Source organism: Prinia subflava, chromosome 14 (genome assembly GCF_021018805.1).
Source record: "Prinia subflava isolate CZ2003 ecotype Zambia chromosome 14, Cam_Psub_1.2, whole genome shotgun sequence".
NCBI classification, from domain to species: Eukaryota; Metazoa; Chordata; class Aves; order Passeriformes; family Cisticolidae; genus Prinia; species Prinia subflava.
In genome coordinates, this window is record NC_086260.1 from 18,504,038 (window position 1) to 18,520,416 (window position 16,379).

The 16,379-nt window shown below is 53.1% G+C and overlaps 1 protein-coding gene across 7 annotated transcripts in view; it reads right to left on the reverse strand.

Moving 5' to 3' along the window:
- The window catches only part of TEX264 (testis expressed 264, ER-phagy receptor), a 40,063-nt gene that overhangs the window by 14,381 nt on the left and 9,303 nt on the right, over positions 1 to 16,379 (reverse strand). The window lies entirely within an intron of this gene.

The following is a 16,379-nucleotide window of genomic DNA, read 5'->3' on the forward strand; positions in this document are numbered from 1 at the left end:
TGGATGGGGCTTTAAGCAACCTGCTCTAGTGAAAGATGTCCCTGCCCACAGCAGAGGGCTGGACTGGATGACTTTTAAATGTCCCCTCCAAACCTAACCCTGATTCTGCTCCTCTCTGCTGAGGCACACCTAACAATGGGAGACAGGGATGAAGCCTGGGTGCCCAGGGCAGTTCAATGAGGGGCAGAAGTCAGCCAGGGGCTGGGGAAGAACCATCGGCCCAAGAGACGGCTGGGCAGAAGGGAAGACAGATTGCTGGAAGGAGAGGCAAGCAGACATGCTTTACACCAGTAATACCTCAAAAGCATCAAGGAAACCCCAACATCTCCTCTTGCAGCTCCAGCAGTGTGCAGATGGAGCCGGGCAGGCCCTGCCTCCCAGGGCGACAGCACCCGGAGCCAGCTCCAGCACACAGCACAGCCGCCAGCAGCAGGCTGCCAAGGGCTGGGGAACAGCTGCTGCTTCCCTGCCTGCAGAAACTCACATTTCAGAGGTGGTGAGACTGCTCCCATGCACGTGCACTTTACTTTCAAATCCTCTGGGCTGTGAGGTGTTTCAGAAAAAGAAGGTGATATTATTGCAATCAATAAAAGGCCGTTTCCATCAGCCAGCAGGAAAAACGAGCAGCATCACCAGCAAGCACTACGGCGGTGGAAAACAAAGTCTCGCCAAAGGATAACAAATCCTCCAGGTAGCAGAATATAGAGCCTGGCAATTAGCACCTCCCACACCAACAGCATCCTTGCCTGCCCTCATACTTCCCCCTTGCCACGGCAGGCCCTCATCCTGCCTGCAACCAGGACACATCACCCACCTGATGTGGCAGTGCCATGGCTCCAGGACAGGCAGGAGACAACCAGCCCCCGAGATCCTCTCCACAGCAGTGAGAAGGAGTGGGAGTGTGTTTGGACCGTGGGAGCCGTGAAACACAGGGCTTGATAGCTTGGGAGGGTTTTTCATTTTCACCTCAGTGAAGGCAGCCCGCCATGCAATTTACACCTTGCCCGCCCGCGCTTCCCTGGGCCAAATCCCCCAGCTGCTCCCATGGCTCCTCCAGGGCGGGAGCTGCAGAGTGGCAGCTGCCAGGCACAGACAAACTGAGAGGTAAAGAAACCCGGGGGAGTTGGTAGATTCAGGAGATCCCAGTGGCCTGAGAGGGCTAGCAGGGACCAGGCACAGGCTCCCAGGTCATGGCTGGCACCTGCTGTCAGAGTCATGAACACTCTTCTCCTCCTTGGGATGGAGATTCCATCCTCTTCTCCAGCAAAAGGGAATAAGCTCCACCCCTGCTTTGCTGGTGGCCCTGACACACTCTGGCCCTTTTCCTCTTCCAGCACTGTCTTGAGCTGCAAGAGAAATCCTGCAGCACACAAAGGAGCATCCATCATCTTCAGAGATGAGCCAGGTATCAAGTCCCAGCAAGAAAAAGCCTCTCAGAAAGTAACATGGGCAGTCAGAGCCCCCAGCACAGGGGTAGGACAAGCCTTGGACAAAACTGCCAGCCCAGACACGTTCAGGTACATTAGTCAGAATGCTTCCAGGGATGTATCATACTGCCCCCAACTACGGGAATGTCACCTGCAGAATAAAGAGCAGATGGTGCAAACAAACACAATTCATGGGGCTTGGGTCCCCCCGGTGTTATGGTTATTTGGTAGTAATTAGTCCTGGAGCAGAGAGTTGCAGAAGTAAAGGAAAGTTTGTATTAAAAAAGATTAATTTTCCTAAAGACTCAGTGTTTTCCACTTTCCCAAGTTCTGCCTTGCTCCTGTACCCACTATGGATAAAATGCCAGCTGAGGAGATAGTACTCACCAGCTTCCCAGAGCTCCATAATATTTCTTCACACTCCTCCTCCTACTCAACCCCACCACATCCCATTTTCTTCTCCTCCTTCCCCATCACAGCCATACCTGAGCTCTCTGAAGAGGACTTTGGTTTTAACCATTCTAAAAGCTCAAACATTAGATTTTCATCATAAAACAGGGAATCTGTGTAAATCCACATAACCTCTCCTCTCCTGAGGAACCACTCCTGTGTTTCTGTCCCATCACTATGGGAGCACAGGGGTCAACAGCTGCACACGAAAGGAGGCAGACAGGACTGTGGGAGAGGAGGACCACAGCTGGACAGGGCTGCCTCTGCTTCAGAGAGCAGATCTCCAGGGACCAACACACGCCTTCCAGCCATCACAGAATGCTTCTTCAGCATTAATCACAATGCTGAAGGGGTTGATACAATGATCTCTGCCATCACGGATGACTGGAGCAATGCTAAATTGCTTTGCCTGCTCTGTTGCCTTGGCAAGGCTTCCAGGAGCAGCAGCTGTGGCAATTTCTCTGTCTCCTGTCAAGGCAGGGCCTTTCAGGAAAGGAATCATCATCCAAGATCATCTCCTGCTGTTCTGCCTCAGCCAGGCAGCCCACTGCAATGCAGCCTCCCACCCTGCATGGGACACCACACAGGTAAAAAGAGCCTCTTAGAAACTTGTACCTTTGTCATGTTGCTCACAGGAAGAGTAAGTCCTAACCTAGAGTGACCTGCCCTGCCCTGCCCTGCCCTGAGACTCTTCTGGTGACAGATCTTCTTCCATGGATAACTCGGAGAGCTCCTCATCCAGGTGGACATTCCCAACCCACCTTGATGGCTTTCTCTCCTGGGCCACCATTCCCTTGAGTACTTGCCCCTCTGCAATAAGAATGTCCAGACAAGCTGGAGGCTTGTGGTTTGCAGCCTTCTCACACACGTCCTCACCTGCAACAAATCCTGTCATGAAATCCTCTTGCAGCAAAGCCAAAGCAACAGAAATGGAGCAGGAGCAGCAGTGCCTGGTGCCCACAGCACATGGGGGGGTCTCAGTTTCCTGAGACAAGGTCTGAGCTGCCCCTTCCAAATCTCAACCCTTTCCTCTCGCTCTTTGGATTGCAGGCCTCTCTAGCTGTTCTTCCAGGGCCTGTCAATCACCAGGACAAACTCGTGTGTCACATCAGTGGCCCCAGGAGGAAAATAGAGGAGTGGAATAAATACCCTCCCTGTCCCTTCCTACCTCCTTGAACAACCTTGTCTTTCTGCAACGCCCCCAGTTCCCAGGCTTCATGGAATATATTTCACGATGAGCTAAGCTCAGCCTCACACCATCCCTTCACAGCTGAGAGAGCCAAAAAGGGAAGCTGAAGAACTTAACCTCACTGAACTTGCACAGATAAAGCCACCAGCAGCCCAGGGCAAAGCCACGATGCAACTGCCTGATTCCCAAACAAAATAGTCCTCCCTCCCCACCCACGGGGACTTACTGTCAGGCTTACTGGCCTCATTTGGAAGGCAAGGAAGATCCAGAGGAAGAGATTAAGTGGGTTTCAGCCTGATTTGCTGAGGAGGAATAGGCAAGCTGATCACGACATCCATAAGCACATCTCAAGTACAACACATTGGCAAATCTGATGTCAGAAAGCAAGTTTTCAGGACACGAGGATCTTCAAAGCTATCAGCTAAGTGCAGCCAGCACTGGAGAAAGATTGTTTGAGCTTCTGCTCAGGGAAACCCTGCACTCACAGGCTTGACTTGGGTGACAGGGATCCCAACCAGGCACTCTGTAGGGCTGACACGCATGGGCCGCCCTTTTCACTGTTCCTCCTGCTCCTCCTTCCCTTACCCCAGGAACAGATATCCCCATGTTTTAAAAGCAAGCCAGGGCCTGGGACAAGTTCCTTCCTGAATGTTTATAAATGAACAAGAGGCATTTCCCCACAGACTTGCAGCAAAGAATCCTTCAAACCCCCACATCCAAGAGCCTGTACCTCTCTTCCCCAAACACTTGGCAAAGGGCGCAGAGACAGCAGCTCTAGCGGGTTCCTAAGTGATGACAGCTCCCTGCGGTGAGCGCGGCTAATGAAGCCCCCAGAGCCCGCAGCGCCGCAGCCGCCGGCGGGAGCGACTCGCCCCGGGAAATCCCCAGCGCACCCAACAGCGCCGGCGGGCACGGAGCGCACGGCACGGCCGGGCAGGCTGCCTGCAGCGAGGGAGGCGCTGGGAACATGGGCCAGGCGAGCAGCGGGTAAGGGAGGCGAACCAGCGGCACCGGGCAGACGGGTCAGGGACAGCTCCAGGTGTCCCCGAGCCGGGACGCGCCATTTCAGCGGCAGCACCGGCTGGACTCCGCCATCGGCCCTGCTGAGAGCGGCCACGGCAAAGCGAGGTGAGGCTGCCTTTCCTCTGCAGCTCTTGCCTCCTCCTCCCCTGCCCACCGGGGACCCGGCACGGTCCCAGGGGGCTCATTACCATGGTCTGGAGAGCGGAGCACCCGCTGAGCCCCCGCCGCGTGTGCCGGCGTGCGGAGAGCCCGCGGCCGGCCGTGCCAGCTGGGACGCAAGCCGAGCGCCTCCAAAGCCGGGCTCCTGTGCCCGCAACGGAGGCAGCAGGGGAGGGGAGCAGCTGCTTTCAGCGACCTTTGCAGGCTGGCAACTGCTCCTCTGCCAGCACAGGATCATGAGTTTGACTGTGCAGATCAATCAGGAGGAGAAATCAAAGCAGTTAGGCAAGGACAGAGCACAGCCTGACTTTGCCCTTCCACAAAGGGCAGATCCCAGATGTGCCCAGATGTGCTCCATGAGCTGGTAATGCTCTGGAGATGCATCACGCCACTCAGCTTTCCACATCTTTTGCTCCTGGGGAGCCAAAAACCCATCCATACCACTGCTCTGCCCTCCCAGGTATCCCAAATCATACATAGCCCTGGGTAACACCACTGATGGCAGCACATCAGCCAAAGCTGCAGCCACTAGAGCTGCCCCACATCCTCATCAGTGCCCTGGAGGACATCCCTCTTCTTCCCAGTGATGATGTTCCCCCTCAAACTCTGGGTTCCTGGAGGATGAGGAGGACTTTGGGGAAGCGTATCTACACCTCTGTCCTTCCCCAAGCAGCCACAGCTTGCCATGGGCAGGAAGGGTACTCTGCCTGCTGCAGGTCTGTCCCACGAAGGCTGCTGTGTCTTGGATAGCAAGAGGGGAGGGATTTGGACATTGGTCCTGTGCCCCAGGGCACAGCAGAAAGGCAGAGCTGAGCCAATGCTCTGGGTCCCAAAGTAGCTCCCAGCAGGAGACAGCTCTGCAGGGGAACTGCTGGGGAGGAAGGCGGTGGCTTCTTGGGGTGGCAGGACCTGGGCAGGACAAGGGAACTTGTACTGCCCCCAACTACGGGAGATGCACTTAGAGATGCATGTGAGAGAGGAGGAGGAAGATGCAAGAACAGAGAGGAGACAATGGCTGGGCTCCTCCATTGCAAGCCCAAAACATCTGGCAGCTCCTGCAGGCACAGCAGCCAGTTCTGCTCTGCTCATTCCTGTACTGCTCGGCAGAGAAGTACCTGAACAAGTCTTTCTCCACACTGACCTCTTGATAAGCTTTTGCCAACTCACGGTCTGGTTACTGAATCACTGGGAGGACCTTACCCCAAGCTGTGAATCTGCACAGCGTGAAGAGCAGAGCAGCTGGCCCCAGCAGATGATAGATATCTACCTTCCTGCATGTCAAGGACCTGCCAGCAGCTCCAGGCAGAAATAAACCCCTGAGTTAATGAGAGTAACCAGCCATCCAGTAGCAGGGAAAAAATGCAGGTGTCCACAATGGGAATGAGGCCATTTTTTCCCTCCCTGCAGCCTTCCCAGAGTGCCTTACAATGTTATGGAGTGGGAACAGAGCCTGTCAGCAAATGCATGAAGCCAACAGGCAGCTGCAGACAGGGCCACTCTGTGATCAGCCATGGCACATGCTCTTCATCCCCCAGGGCTAGGACACCCCTTCAGGTTTCATTTGAAAGGAAACAGCCCCCAGTGCCTTTCTGGGACTGGGTCTCCCACACCAACCACTCTCCAGCTGCCTTAGAGCTCTATCTTCACGCAGCACCTTTGCCTTAGAGTCCATCCCTGTGAGGATAAGGGAAAGAGACACAGTAGCAACTTTAAATGTACCAGGAGATTTTCTGGTTGGTGGTGTGTGGAATGGGGGAACAGAAGCAGAAATATCCAGGGGTTCTGTGATGCAAGTTATCCAGTGTGATAAGCAGCCAGAGCCAGGGACAAAGAGCAGTTACTAACTTGCTCTTCCCGCTGTACTCAGCTCTGTCACCCCTCTTCATCCCTGCAGAGTTATTATCATTCCTCACATTAGCAGAAGATGCAGGTAAAACCATCTGTCTGCAGAGCAGAGCGAGCACCCGGTGGCCATTGTACAAGCCGCCAAAATAAAAAAAAATCATCCCAATTACTCCATAGAGACAGAAAGTCCCAGGCATCCTTCTGCTGCGAGCCTTTGAAATGTAAAGCCGCGCTGTTTGGTATCATTTAATTTGGAGCTCAGCCTCAGATCAGCAAAGCCTCGCTGAGCTTTAGGAGGAGGCAGCCATGCAAAATATACATGTGCAAAATTCAGATGTCAGTGGCCTAGAAGACAAGCACACCCCAGGCCTCACCAGTAACTCTATTTAAGGGCCCAGCATCTCTCTTTTGCCATCCCAGTGCCAGAGGAGGCTAATTCTATCCCAAAAGCTGTATTGAGCCTCTGCTCCAAATCAGTACTAGTTTCTCTCTGGTACCCAGGAGAGGTTACTTCCCATCATCTCCGCTCTTAGAAAGGTTTGTTCCTCTCTCCATGCTGGAAGCACATTCTTTGTTGGACTACAGATCCAGCCTAGCAGACCCGGCAGGGCAGAGGCATCCTGCCTAAGGAAGAGTTTATCTCCAACAAATCCAGCAGAAATGCATCTGCTTAAGCCAGGTGTGAGCTTCTGCCTCCTCACACTTGCCACAGCATTAAGGAGCCCACAAAAGGTGAATGTTGGGTGGGCTGGGGACAAAGAAATGGGTTGCACTACAGGCACCATCAGACGCTGATCCACTCTTACCAACTGATCATTCTTACCAACACAGGGCACTGCACTAGATCCTGAGAGAAATCAGCTCAAGAGTGACAGAGGACAAACACTGGTTTGTGCTCCCCAGGGAGATTCCCCTCTTCCCACTGTGGTCTGACAGCAGGGGAACAAATACCTTTCTTTGTTCCCATCTAATCAGAGAGGTGCCAGGTGACCCACCCAGCACAAAAGCCATGAAGGTGAAGAGAACTGCCATGGCTTGTTGCTCACTTGGGATGGAGCAGGGGAAGCAGCACAGAAAGCTTGGACATGCTGCCATGCTGCAGACCTCTACCAGCTGCCTGAGGGCACTTCTAACCTGGCACGATTGGTGGAGTTAGAAACCCAAGTCTGACTGGTGGACTTAGAAACCGCCAACATTTCTATTACAGGCTCTGCTTTTCCCTGGTATGGCTGAAGCACAGGCTGGAATAAGCTGCCACATGCTGGAAAAGAAAAGACACAAAAGGAGTCCTGGAACTGAGGGTTCACAGGCACTCTCCAAAAACCTGCAAGCCAGTAATTAAGCACAGCTCAACCTCCCTCTTTCAAGGAGCTCACAGCCCAGTCTGCAAGCTGCTCTGGAGCCCTGCAACAGCTGAGGCAGCTGGATACTATGAAGATGAACCCAGTCCTGATTCAAACTTCAAATCCATAGGAGTTCAAAGGGCCAGGATTTGGCACCTGTCAGGACACTCCAAATTGTTCTGACAATAAACAGGCAGTGGGTGTTTGGTCCTAAAAGCAGGATGGGATATCCTAGCTGTGTGTAGGTCTGCACTGAACCACTGCACCTCTCCATACCCTGCACCTACTCCCCAAATGCTGTGAGTCCCTGCAGGTCCAGGCAATGTGATGGCCATCAGGCAAGAGCACAGAGAGAGGAAAAGCTGAGCCCATTAAAGCTTCCCCAAGATGTGAGCAGCTCCACAGACATGTCACGGTCATGAGGACTGGCCACTCTGGACACCTCCAGCCTGCTGTCTCTGCCCAGGGCCACCAGCACACAGAAGCATCAACTCAAACAGCATCCAGAGGGCAGAAGCTGCTGCAGGCAGGCAGAATTGACAGAGTTGTGTGTATGTGTGTGTGTGTGTATCTCCCTGCCAAACGAAGAAACCCCAAGGGACTTCCAGTGTCACCCTTTGCCTCAGAGCAAACAGCTGGGCTCAGCCACCTCACTGGTGCCCCAGCCACCGGTGCAGCCCCAAAGCTGTGCCTTGCGCACGGCCCACACGCTCTGGGTAGGAGGAGCAAGAACTGATTCTGTTCTTTCATCCCTGTGATCTGATCAGCACCCAGCCTCGCGACTCACCCATCCATATTTTGACTCGCTGCAGAAAAGAAATGTTTTCACTCTCCTCCCCTCCCTAAAGCAGGGCCTTTCCTACCATTTTATACCTAACTGGAATTGAAAAAGTGCAAGTTAGTCATAGGACAATGGTCCCTTTTCTGGAGGTAAAAATGCCACCACTTTCAAGTGCATTATCTGCCTGCTCCACAGGTTTCAAAGTGGGAGCTTCAGAGCCAGGGAAACTGGGCCAACAGCATTTGTTGGAAAAGAGCAGTATTTCTATGAAGCTATTTCACATTTGATCGGGTTCATTTTGCTGTTTCTTAAGCCTGGCACAGCTGGCAAGGTCTGGCTCAGAGGGCTATGGGGAAGAACCTGTCCAGACAAAACTCATTAGCACTCAGCTAAAATAATTGCAGAGAGGCAGATCAGTCTCATCCTTGAATTAATTGACTAGCTGTCAAGAAGGGAAGACCCCAAGGTTCAGGACACTGTCGCTGCTGGAAAGACCTGGCAAAGAAAACCTCTTGAGCTGATTGCATCCTCTGGGATTCACTATAAATACATCTGGGGAGAGCATATGTACAGATCAAGTCGATAAAGAGATCTGACAGAAAAGCACTGTAGTATTTCACTCTCCCTCCTTGCCCAAGGCAAACCATTTCAGTTCCTTCTCTTCCTTGGACAGCCGTATGAAATATCCCTGGCTTCTCCCATGATCATTAATCCTTGCTGCAAAGAAGAGGGGGAAGCAAATCTTTTGTCTGAGAAGATTCATTTCTGTGATAATTTTGCAAGGTTGGGCAAGTCATTACAAGGCTGTTCTCCCAACTTTCCAAAGCAGCAACTCGGGAAGGTGAGGTGGCTTCCTACTCCCCCCCTGGGACGAAAATGCCCCCAAACAGGATCACTGACTGACAGCCAACACTGGTCCAGGCTTCTGGCTGCCAGGCCATCAGGGATGCCCACACAGTTTGGCATGCATGGGAGGGCAGGCGCTTGAAGTTCACTCTTCTTCCAGGAGCTGCCTTTGGAAATGTTCCTGAAAAAGGAGCTGGGAGAGCAATAGGGTCAAAATGCTGAATGTCACAGGAAAGCACCCATTGTGGCAGAGACCTGGGGCTGATCTGCCAGCTGGAACAGCCTCCACAGGAATGTGGTGGAGGCCCCATAGCCAGAGGCTTTCAAGATGCAATTGTGTGCTAGATAATCATGCTCCCTTTCCTATTAAAGGTTGTCTGTCTTTGCATGCCTCTTCCAGCCTGGTCTGTTCCCATTTTGTGATCAATTAGAACTGGGAGGCCACAGTGGCAGGAGCCTGCATCCCACACCAGCTGCTTCCCTAGAACCAGGACTCCCCTGCCTGCTGCTAAGACAGACTCCTGCACAGAGTCAACAAAAAGTTGAGGAAAACCTGGGTTATTTCACACATGCCACAAGCTGCAGAAGCAGGGAAGGAGTCTTTGTAACTACCAAACCTCAAAGCTGGTCAACAAACCTTTCCTACTCAAAGCAGCAATGCTGTCAGAGCTGCAGTTTCACACCTGCTCCCATGCAAAAGCCAAAAAGCAGATTCAAAACAGAAGCTGCACATTTAGCTTGCAAAGGAAAGGTGTGTGCAGGCACAGGCAGCAGAGCAGCAGGAATGGCACTAACACAGGCTGGGAAACCAGCACGCACTGACTGGTGCACACCGACGTGCCTGGCACAGGCAGCACTGAACATGAAGCACGGTCAGTGTTAATCCACTGCCTGCCCACAAGGACCAGGGAGAAGGTGACAGCAGATGAGTAGTGGCCTGGGGCTGCCACATTCCTCTGGGGAGATGGGAAGGTGGGGATGCCTGCTGCGAGTGGCAGGAGACGTGACGCAGAGCCCCGGCTCCCCATATGTTCCATCAGGCACACAGGAGGAGCGCATTCCCTGCAGACACAGGTTAAACAGACCCCTGCTGCTCCAAAGCCCCCACGGCGTTAAACGACATTGCCCAGCACACTCCCTCCCACCTGACTCAGCTCCCAGCCTGACCTCGTGGGCATCCTGCCCTCCCCTGCCCACTCCACTCACTGAAGGCGAGGTCACTCAGGCTCGCAGGACCGAAACATCTTTGGATGGTTTTGTCGCTAAAAATATTTAATAACTAAAACTCGCTGCGAACATGCAAAGTGATGTGATGTGACATCCAGCTGGGGGGTGCCAACCAGCAGCGAGCGGGCAGCCTGGCTGCAGAGAGCCCACTGGAAACCAGCTGTCAGTGCAGGTCAGCAAGGGATGAACGTGCCCGCAAAGGCACAGACGCCTCAGGGTCCCTCTCTGTTTCCTGCCGTTGCATGTCACCTTTCAGACAGGCTCAAGCTGGAGCATCACAGTGCCCACCCCTCACCTGCTCCTCTTCCCCAGCCCAAGATCCAGAGCTTCACTGCTCCTGGCAGAGAGCACGCACCAGCCAAGGGTGTTCCCCAGCACTGCTGACCAAGCCACTCTGGTGCTTGTCCTCAACGCCAACCAGGTTGGTGGACAACCAGGAATGGTCCATGAATAGTGCACAAGCCACATGTGACATGACCTACAGCCCAGCTAGGGACCATGCAAGGGCTCCCAAAACACTTTCCCTGGAGCCGGTATCCTTACTCCAAAAGTCTGACAGCCCACGGCCAAGCAGCCTGTCACACTGTCAGCTCTGGTCTTGTCCTTGTCATCAACACAAGATGGAGGCATCAAATCCTCTATGACTCTCTAGGATTTTTTCCCCTGTTATTATTTGATGTGTGAGGATCACTTCCCAGCAGTGTCAGGTAATCTCCAGTCTTCCTGGGAACCCTACAGACCTATACTAAGAACACATGGGCTTAAACTGAAGGTCATCCCACACAGCCAGGCAGCTGAGCCACCAACCCTAACCCCAGCACCCTCTTTAAGCAAATTAATTCCCACAGTCACACTGGGGCATGGGAAAAAGGCAGGAGAAGGATTGAGGGCTCCATTTCCCAGAAAGCCCCTGGCATATTCTGGAGGGTAACCCACTGATGCAAAAAGGAAGAACATCAACTGGATGAGTCTGGTCAGACCCACATGATGAAACACTGAGGGCAGAAGGTCCCAGGTTAGTGGTGATAAGTTCTGGATAAAGGTATCCTGCTCCTCCTTCTCTCTAGAGAGATGGATATATGGCTTTGAGTGGCCCTACCTCAGCAAGGCTCCACGTTGGGCAGTAGTCTTCAGCCTCTGGTCCCCAGGGCTTGCAGACGAGCAAAGGAGTTCATGAGGACAAATGAAGCTGTGGCCAAGGAACACAGGACTAAGCATCTGTTAGTAATTCCTGGACCTCTGGAGGAAAATTCAGGCAGCAGCTGATTGGCTGAGGCTGCCACTGTGATCAGCTCTCACGCACGTGCAGACTGATGCCTGAGCTGCTCACACAGGACAAGCTGGCATTTAAAAATGCTTCATGCACAGAGCCTGAAATAAATAAACTAAATCATCCAGGAGAAAGAATTTAAGTGGAAAAACATCCCAATAATTGAGTCCTTTTTGCAAATGTTTCATCAGCTCCCAACCCCCAGCCTCCCAACAGCCAAGCAAAAGGATGGCCTTTAAAACACAAACCATCTGGGATGGGAACACAGCTCCACAGACCTTCATTGAAAACAGCTGGGAGAAAAGGATTTTCAACAGATCTGAGCAAAGGCAGCAGGCTCAGCAGCATGGTCAGGAGATCCAGAGGGAAAAGATGAGGTCCAGCCTCACAAGGGTGCTGAGGCTCAGCTGCCACAAAGGACCACTTCAGCTCCCAGCTCCCCCCAGCCAGAGAGGCATCCATGTCATGGAGCTGTTTGGGGCACTGGGTAGGGGAGAAGAGTCTGAAGGATGGCACAGATCCTGGACAGGTCAGCCAGGGGAAACCTCAGCAGCACCAGTGAGAAGGAAGGAGTGTTCGCTGAGTATTTTCACACTGAATTTAGGACAAAGTCAGACAACATGGGCAGAGGATGCAGGTGGAATGTTTCTTCTTCTGTTTATAACATGTCTATTTGTTTATGACAAGATAGAACACATGCTTGCAGGCCCAAATAACACAAATGTTAACACACTGACGTCCCTGCTGACAAGCTGTCCACATGTCAAAGGGTGATGTCTGGTCAGCTAGAGATGCTAAGAAGTCCCAGGTGAGACAGCAGGCTGTACCTGCCAACATTCAATGGGTAAATAACTGACTTGAACAAGCACAGACTGCCCAGGCAAAGACAGCCAAGACAAAAGATACGGATGGCTGCATCTGGCCAGATCACCAGGAAGCAAAGGGGATCGGCATAATTAATGCCAACCAACACTCACTTACAGCTGTCAGATCCTGTTGGCAAACATGATTTATATTTGTGCGGAGAGCAGGCTTGACTGATAAACAAACCAGCACTCGTGCCATTCAGTCAAGCTCAGAGAAGACACAGGACTTGGCATTGTTTCCCATCTTTAATCCAGAAACTACAACTCCATCAAATAGCAGAGGCACGTGTTTGAAGTCGCTATTAGCTGGCTCAGATCAAACCCAGGACTGGGGGGTTCTGTGGCAGGAGACAATATCTCCACTGGAGATTCATGTGCTACAGCAATACAACCATTGCTGAAATAAAGCATCTGTTTGAGTATCTGACAAGTCACAGAACTTTCACAGTTGAAAATAGGTCCAAAAAAATAAACCAGAAATTAAGGTCAGAAAATATGGAAAGCATTGGAAAATATGGGAACTTTAAAAGCTTTGTGTATTTAGCTTAGCAAAGAGAGAGGCAAGAGGTGACTGCATCCTGAACTGCCATAGCCGACAAGGGGAGCGAAGCTTGCTCCAGGCTAATGGTCCAAGGAATAACACGTTTCCCTGGCTGTAAACAGGAACAAGCCATGTCTTCCTAGCACCTTGTGGAGCTCCTTTTATGGGAAGCTGAGATGTGGAGGAACACAACAGCCTCTGTCAGGCAGGAGTCAACCTGATCTCAAATCTTCCCCAGCATCACAGAGTCCACACCAGCCATCCTTGCTCGAGATCTGCACTGTAAAGGAATGATTCACAAGCCCATGGAAGTGGCAAACTTGTGATTACAGAGCCCAGGGGAAGGAAAACAGCTGGGAGTTTAGCTGAAGTTGGAGGATGCCTTTACAAGACCATCTAAAGAGATAAAACCCCCTATTTCCAAGTTAGGCAGAGTCAGAGTTTGAGGTCAGTCAGCTGGTGCTCTGGAGGGTGAAAGGCAGTCAGGATGATACTGGCATCCACTTGCACATTCTCCTTGGCTGAAGAGAGCACAAAACTGCCCCCCCAAAAAAAACCACAAAAAGAGGCCAGGTTGAAACAGGCCCTTCTAGGGCTGCAGTGGGAGACACCTGCCAACTCTGCCTTGGATGCAACTGGCTAATTCTCCAGCTGCCAGAGGAGACCAACAGCCAGAAGGTCCAAGCTCACCCACCTGGCAGGGCCCACTAGATGCCAGAACGGGTGCAGAGAGATGCAGGGACACACAGCCCACCACAGAGAGCTCATTATACCTAAACCAGAAGATACACTCCTTGAAATGGCAGGAGGTTACAGGGGAATAACCTGCTCCCAGAGCTGTCAGAAGAGGTGCCACCAGAATAGAGCTCTCTCTTTTGCTCCTCAGAGTTCGAAATGCCAGGTCTGACAGGCAGCTGTGTTGTGGGCTAGGAGTGCACATCCCAGGAAAGCAGAGCATACCTGCCTGGAGGCAGGGAGAAGCAACATCAGAGGTTACTATGGAGGAAATGCTTTTAAGGGACACTAAATAACCCCAGCCTATGCCTTAAATAACCCATGTTCAGAGTAATGAGCCAGCAGCCTCCTCTGGGTTCCTCAGAAGGCGATTCTAGCCAGTAAGTCACTGCCAGCCTACCAACCCAGGGGAAGGATGTCCTCTTACCTGCCAAGGATGGCTGCAGCCATTTCCCCACAGCTCCCAAAAGCCAGGCCTGCACCAAAAGTGTCACAGAAATGCCAGCTCCTGAGCTTACAAGAGCCAGGGGGGCAAAGATGTATGCTGCAAGGACAGCCTGGACATGAGACCTCCTGCTCCACGCCAGCTCATCTCCATTCCACCCTTAATGAAAGGAGACTATCACCCTACTGCTCTTTTTTTATTCTTACTATAAATTTGTTTTTAACGTTTCCTGTCTCTCCAAACCTGTGGCAGACTGGGAAACACAAAGTCCAGACTGCTGAAAGCCAGCACCTGCACCCTCACTGCTCAGGAAACATGAGCCACAAGCATTCCTGCTAACTTCTGCACAGAACCAGTAAGCCCAGAGGGAGCCACCTGTCCCATCCACATCCACCAACTTTTGGCACTAGATGTCCCCAAGATAACCTCAGGGGAAGGATGCTGTGGGAAGGCTTCTTTCAGCTCTGCCCCAGACTTCCCCCCACACCTCTCGCTGTCCTGTTCCCTCAGCTGGACCCCAAACCCTCAGCTCCTTTGCCCTACATGCCCCCCTCCAGTCCCCTTCTTCTCCCATTCCTCTTCCCCATTTTTCAGCATCTCCAAAGCTTTCTCCACCCTCCCTCCCCACCTTGCAACCCTCTTCCTGCCTCCTGCACCTCCCTCTCCATTCCCAGCTCTCCCACATCTTCTTTCTAGGACTAGGCAGTCATGTCATCCTTCCTGCACTTCAGCTACTCCCTCCCTCCATGGGAGCCAGCGTTTCATCTCTGCCACTGAGTCCCCTTTCATGCCTCATGGCGTTTGCCTTCTGACCTCCTGAGATGGGAGAGCTGTGGGGGCTCTTGGCACCCTGACCCCCAGCTCTCTTTAACAACACCCTTCCCAAAGCAGGCACACGGGAAATAAATAAATAAAGCAAATCTGTCTCGCTGCTCTCTCGGGTTGCTTAAGGGAGTTGGGCTCTGGGGGTGGGATGAAGGATGCTATTTGGAGAAGCTGTCTCCATGGCAACCCCCATTCCCACCACCGAGCGGGCACAGGTCACCTGTTTCCATGAAAGTTCCTCCCTTCCCTCCCCATCCCTTCATCCCAGGAAGTGCCAACACAGCCCCAGGGGTGCAGACAGTCCAGGCCGAGGGAGAAGCAGCAATGACACAGAAGCAGCAGGGATGCTGCTGGCACGGCTGCAAGCGGCCTCCTGAGTCGCCCATGCCACACTGGAGAAAGGTAGGGCATCCCCACGGTGCAATGTGCAGGGAGCAGCAGCATGCACTCCCCTCTGCCCCAGCTGGCACAGCAAATCCACGCTCTTCCTGCCTCTGTCCCCACGGTCAGTGCCAGACAGGCAGGGGGGCCCGCTCTGCTGCAGGACATTTGGACAGACACAGGCACCCTGACCCACGTCCTTCTGGGACTGGGGCAGAGATCAAAACGCGTCCCCTCCCTCTGCACGTGGCTGTGGGTGCTCTGTTTCCCTGAGATTTCAGTTATTGTAAATCGAAATCGGCCGCTCCCACTGAACACTACCAGGTGCTCCCAGAACAACCCGTGGTTCCCTTTTTAGCTCTAACAACTCCATCTCTCATGCGACAGATGCACTGCCAGGACCTTTCCCCAGCTCAGGCGGCGTCAGCCCGGTGTCTCCGAGCACTCCCATGGCCAACCTGCCGCTCCCGCCCGCGCCAGCCCCTCCGTGCACGTCTGCGCGTCCGCCACAGGGCTGGCAGCACTGCCTGATGCCCCCACAACAAATCCGGCACAGCTCCAGGAGGAGACACGGAGAGGATGAGAGCAGGGGACTGGCTCTGCTCTCCAGAATGGGGGGAAGGAGCAGTGCTGGTGTCACCTTCTGCCAGCAGTAATGCGTCTTCCACCAGCAGCCGTGCGCAGCTCCCTGCAGCCCGAACGGACAAGAGGGTCGGCAAAGAGCCCCCAGCTGAAGTTCCAGGATTGGCACCCAGGCAGCCTTCCTGCAGCACAGCGCAGGCTGGAGGGATTCACACGGTTCCCCCACAAGGCTGGGAGTTTCACCAGGAAAAGCAAGTTTATAAATAGTGTCTTTCAACACGAACAAACGAAAGCGTCAGAACTCGACAGTCAGATAAGCCAGGGGCTGAGCACCGGCCCCTCCACAGCATCCTCCCCCACTGGGAAGGACAGTCCCTTTCCTCCATCATCCAGCTGGCCAGGACCTTCCTTGCTCTCTGGAAAGCCTGCATCTGGAGGTGTCTG